At 32.3% G+C, this 6191-nt stretch overlaps 1 pseudogene; it reads left to right on the top strand.

Moving 5' to 3' along the window:
* The first annotated feature begins 1085 nt into the window (after positions 1–1085).
* On the top strand, positions 1086–3711 carry LOC102666346 (G-type lectin S-receptor-like serine/threonine-protein kinase At1g11330; annotated as a pseudogene).
* Positions 3712–6191: the final 2480 nt, after the last annotated feature.

The raw sequence follows: 6191 nt of genomic DNA, 5'->3' as shown, positions 1-6191 counted from the left end.
AAACTTACTTAATACTTATAAAAGCTTAGACTAAAATATGTTTTCATCCTTAATAAATACCTTTAAAAGTTGTACTACTTTGTTAGTGTGCCTCAACTAATTGGAACATTGTCAAAAGATTGGATCTCGACATTGTTGATGGATAGACAAGTACACTAATTCGTTTCAAGTAATAAAATTAAAACAAAAATTTGAGTGTTGGATCCATAAAGACTTTATTTGTACTTAGATAAATGAATATTTTATTAATTAAAGAAGTTAAAAAAATTATTTTGAAAAGGTTAGGAGAAAACAATTGTTTAAAGTGACAAAAAAAATTAAATCAAACAAGAGAAAAAATTAAGCAAAAATTTAAATTAATTAATAAAAAGAACAGAAAGGAAAAGAAAAATAAATTATTATATAAGTTAAATTCAGAGGAGGAGAATGTTCGAAACTTAGACTATCAGAATTACTCTTTGATATAATGTCAATAGTTTATAATTATTCCAATTACACATGCATCTATTAGTTTATTCTAACTTTACTCCCCCGCATAAAGAAAACCTAATTTATTTATTTCTCTCTCGAATCCCTTTCGAGACCTAAAATAGTAAATTACATAGAGATGTCTCTTCTTCTTTTATATTAATATTAGTTAAGTAGACTTCTCACGCTAAGTCCATCTTTACTTTTCTAAATTAGTTTACTATTTTATAATCTAGTCTGTTTTTTTAATTAGTTTGGTTTCATTATTTAGTCTTTTTTTCTTAATTAGCTTGTTTTTCTTAATTATTTTTTTTTGCTTTATTTTACTCACCGAGCATCATAAATTCATATTTTTAATATTTTTTTTACAAAAACTTAAAAGATATTAATTTAACAATTATTTATTAAAAAAGAATTATAAGAAAAAATTTATAAATTTCTATGTAATTTAATCTTAAAATATAATCATAATTAACCGCTATCAAACATATAATTCGATGGTTTACCGAATCAGCATTCCACATAGTTCTACCAAACAAAAACACTTCCCAGGATTATGGATTTCACAAGTCTCATACTTGCTGTGTTCATAGTTTGCTGCTTTGGTCTCTGCTTGAGTTCTGGCAACGATACCATTACATCAGGTCAATTATCTCTTTGAGTCCAATGTCATATGGGTAGCTAACAGAAACCAGCCACTAAAGAAGAGCTCTTCTGGAATTATTCAAATTTATGAGAATGACAATCTTGTGGTTTTAGATAGCAACAAAAGGGTTGTTTGGTCATCAAATGTGGCACATATTGCAACAAATTCAACTGCAAAACTTTTAGAAACTGGAAATCTAGTCCTGCTAGATGATGCCACGGGAGAAAGTATATGGGAGAGTTTCCAACATCCTTGTGATGCTCTTGTGCCAAAGTTGAAACTTAGTATTAAAAAAAAACATGTGAGAAAGTACGCATAACATCATGGAGAAGTCCCTCCGATCCTTCTCTTGGGTACTACTCTGCTAGTCTTGAACGCCCCAACATTCCAGAAGTGTTTTACTGGGTTAATGAAACGCGACTTATCGGACTGGTCCACGGAATCGTCAGATTTTTATTGGCTCGCCCCAGATGTCACGTGGTTATCTATATGGATGGAGTATGATGAATGACGAAGATGATGAAACTGTTTATCTTTCTTATAATTTGCCAAGTCAATCTTACTTTGCTGTCATGACATTGAATCCATAGGGTCACCCTACTATCACATGGTGGAGGGACCGAATGTTAGTGTGGAAGGAGGTGTTGCAAGGAAGCTCATGTGGTCGTTATGGTCATTGTGGGGCATTTGGAAGCTGTAATTGGCAGACTTCACCAATATGCATCTGTTTGAGTGGATATAATCCTAAAAATGTAGAGGAGTGGAATAGAAAAAAATGAACTAGTGGGTGTGTGAGGAGTGAGCCACTACAATGTGGTGAACACATAAATGGAAGTGAAGTCTGCAAAGATGGGTTTTTGAGGCTTGAGAATATGAAAGTGCCAGACTTTGTACAAAGGTTAGATTGTTTGGAAGATGAATGCAGAGCACAGTATTTGGAGAATTGCTCTTGCGTGGTCTACGCGTATGACAGTGGCATTGGATGCATGGTTTGGAATGGAAACTTGATTGACATACAGAAATTTTCTAGTGGAGGGGTTGATCTTTACATTCGTGTGCCACCTTCAGAATCAGAACTTGGTATGTTCTTTTTTGTATTAAGTACTATTAGTCAATTAGTGCAAATCTAAGTTGTTTGATTTGTGTACCAGGGACAATTGAAAGATGGACACGAAATAGCATTGAAAAGACTTTCAAAAACCTCAGGACAAGGTTTAGAAGAATGTATGAATGAGGTATTAGTGATTTCAAAGCTTCAACATCGCAATCTTGTCAGACTTCTTGGTTGCTGTATTGAACAGGAGGAAAATATGTTGGTATACGAGTTTATGAATGAAGTGGTGGTCATTTCTAAGCTTCAACATTGCAATCTTGTCAAACTTCTCGGCTGCTGTGTTGAAGGAGATGAAAAGATGCTCATCTATGAGTTCATGCCAAATAAAAGTTTAGACGCATTCATCTTTGGTTAGTTTATACATCTATGTATTTCACCTTCTATACATTCAGGTCACTCAACATTAGTAAAATGAAAAATGAACAGTTTATTTTGATTCCAATTTATTCAGTTCCTGTAAGCTAGCATATCATTCTGGCTAAAAAAAATTCTTGTTCTTTTTCTTTTCAGATCCACTCCGGCATAAACTGCTAGACTGGACAAAACGTTTTAATATGATTGAAGGAGTTGCTCGTGGCTTACTCTATCTTCATAGAAATTCTAGATTAAAAATTATACGTAGAGATTTGAAGGCAAGCAATGTCTTGCTAGATGCAGAGATGAATCCAAAAATATCGGATTTTGGTTTGGCTAGAATATATAAAGGCGAGGATGAAGTTAATACCAAAAGAGTTGTTGGCACATAGTAAGTATGCCTAATAGTACTTGCCATTATCAGCATATTTTTTGCTTTGAGAATTAACTCTTATGTGATCTAAATAAATACAGTGGCTACATGTCCCCGGAACATGCAATGGAAGGACTGTTTTCTGAGAAATCAGATGTCTATAGCTTGGGTGTTTTGTTATTGGAGATTATTAGTGGAAAAAGAAACACTAGTTTTCGTAATGATGACCAGTCTCTCAGCCTTATAGGATATGTAAGTCTCTTCCTACCACTGAACCTTCTTATTTACCTATCCCTTTTTTGTTGCTAATACTTCCATTCATTTTCACACATGTTCTATGCTGCTGTAACTTAGGCGTGGAATCTATGGAACGAAGACAATATTAGGTACTTGGTTGATCCAGAAATATCAGCTTCAGGATCAGATAGTCATATTTTGAGGTGCATTCACATAGCTTTTCTATGCGTGCAAGAAGTTGCAAAAACTAGGCCAACTATGACTACTGTACTTTCGATGCTTAATAGTGAGATTTCCCATCTCCTTCATCCTAGGCAAGTTGGATTTGTTCAGAAGCAAAGTTCATCTAGTTTAGATTCTTCTTCTCAGGAAAATTAGTGTAACTCCAACAACCATGTAACTCTTGCTGAGATGCAAGGCAGATAACCATATGGAATCATTTTAACTGTAAAAAAATAGCTGCCATTCTATATGCTGAAGATATTAAATAGACGATAATTCAATTATATTTATAGACTAGCAGTCTTGTTTTATAGATTATCAGAAACCCTTCTACTTGTTAGAATTGGGAACTTTGAGGATTTGACTTTTCTGGACTTCTAATATAACAGTAATTCTTTAAGGATGGCTTTTAATAAAACTAACTTGCAGTAGTGCTAAGTAAAATAGATTAAGGATATGTTCAATTAAATAAATGAGAAGTGAGTTGATCAAATATCTACAATAAAAAACCACTTAACAATACATGCTTTTGGAAAGAATAAATGACAATGGACCAAATCTGAAATAGAGAAAAATAAAGTGGTAATTCAATCTATGATGAAAACTCAGAAGTCCAACCGCTAAACGTGTTAACACTCAGTGCCATGGTCATCATGGAAACTTCCATGAAACATATTTCCAACCATGACTAAAAACATTTTTTTTCAACTTAATAATATACCGACTCTATTATTTAATGATCTTAACGGGATTAGTAGCCATTTTCTTTTCTTCTCTTTTCTCTTCTCTGTGCTACCTCTATGAGGTCTTATGGAAATATAGTATTGTAAGTGGTTGTCATCAATTCAAAATTGTAGTCTAAAGCATCAAAGCCAGGGATTGGAAAAAGGATCTGGACATCTGGTTGCCCCTGTCATTATTTTCTAAGTTGAGTTTCTATTGATTGCTATGTGGTTTTTCTTTTGGTGAAAAAAAAATATAATACTTCTCTAAGAAACTGATGTTATTAATAATGTGATCCATTGTGGGATGAGAATCACCATGTATATATGATTTTTTAGGTTTGGTCAAATTAGTTGGTTTGCTGAATTATGGTGATAACTTTGGCCTATAATGGGTGGAATCTAAGGCAATTGTTATATTATAAGGCTAGGATTTTGCTATATCTATAATTGTATACTCTTTCCATCAAAATTTTAGTTATAAAGAGGGAAACTCAGGCATATACTCTGTTCCTGAAGTACATATTACACAATATTTGGTTTCATGCTAGTATCCTATTGTTTGAGCGTATACCTCTTTGAATCTATGCACTTATTCAAAATGAAATGAAAATCATTTACCACTTTTTCTAAAGTATTATAAAATTTAGGGTTGACGTATTCCATATAGTATATAGCACTTATATTTCAGGACTCATTACACGGAAAAATTTCTTCTCTTAAATGCACTAAAGCAACGCCAGGATTATTTGTGCGCTTAAAATCGTTCAATCACAGAGTAATCTTAGTAGATACAAAACTGACATGAGATTACCCTTATACACCCAACGAAGAGAAAAAAAATCTGCACCAACCAAATGCACACATTTAAGTCATGGAGACATTCAACTTGCTTCTTGTTACATGTTTTTATTCCGTCTTTCTGACATTATCCATCTTTCATTAAAGGTCTTGCCACTTTAGACCATTTTGGCACTTTAAACAGTTTGAAGTGACGGTATATTTACATTAGGATTCCTTAAAGAATCAATAATATGAGCAGCAAAAGGAAATCAACCGAGGGTGAAAATCATGGCACTGGTCAGACACAGAAATTTTGGTATTCTAACATGTCAAATGTTAGGCAAGGTGGCTTGTTGTCTTTTGAGCCATTTTTAATCACTCTTTGGTGTTATTTTTTCCATTTTTTCTGCTGCCCATTATAAGACTTCTTGTCTGCACGATGCTTTCAATATTAGAGCTACAAATTGTACTACAAATTTATCTTAAAAGCCTTCATAAGTGTATTTAGAGAAAGCAGACAAATATAGGTGTGATAAAACATGAATTGAATTTGAAAGTAGGTAGTTGAACTTATTATTATTTAATACTAGCATGCTACCTTGTTCTTAAAACAAAAATTCTTGATTACACACATTGGCCTTTTTCCCTAAAAGATACATTTTTAACCTGCGTAAATATTTTGCGGGGTCATTAAAATGGACACGTTTAAAGACAATATACAATTGAGATTGAACATATGCATTACATGCAATTATTATTAGTATAAGTTTTTGTGCTAACACGGGTAAGCAAACGAAAACAAGGTAAACAAGGAAAACATCAGCCTTATCGTGGTGGCTAAGCTGGAACCATAAGAAACCTTTACTGCTGACATGGTCACTATAAAGAGTAAAGACCACAATTAGTGTCAAACACTTCATTCCAAAATAATTCATAGAAACTTGAGTGCTAATTGATATCTAGAGTGAGAAAAAAAATGTATGATAAATATGATGTAATAGAAAAAAATTAATAAACAAAGAAATAGTGTGTTAATAAAGTTTTTTATATATGAGTCATTATATATCATTATTCTATTCCATTTTTGTTTTAGGTTTATAAATTAAAATATATGTTTAAAAATATTTATGATTTTTATATAAATTTATTTTGACTTTTTTTAATGTTTTTAGAAGTTAAACATTATAAGTTCTAAAAATATATATCACATAAGCAAATGGACTCCAAAATTTGAATGTATAGAAAATTTTGTGGTGTGTTCAAATGTAAAGG

This window comes from Glycine max, chromosome 15 (genome assembly GCF_000004515.6).
Source record: "Glycine max cultivar Williams 82 chromosome 15, Glycine_max_v4.0, whole genome shotgun sequence".
NCBI classification, from domain to species: Eukaryota; Viridiplantae; Streptophyta; class Magnoliopsida; order Fabales; family Fabaceae; genus Glycine; species Glycine max.
The sequence above is the reverse complement of the archived record's forward strand: the minus strand, read 5'-3'. Positions and strand labels throughout refer to the sequence as shown.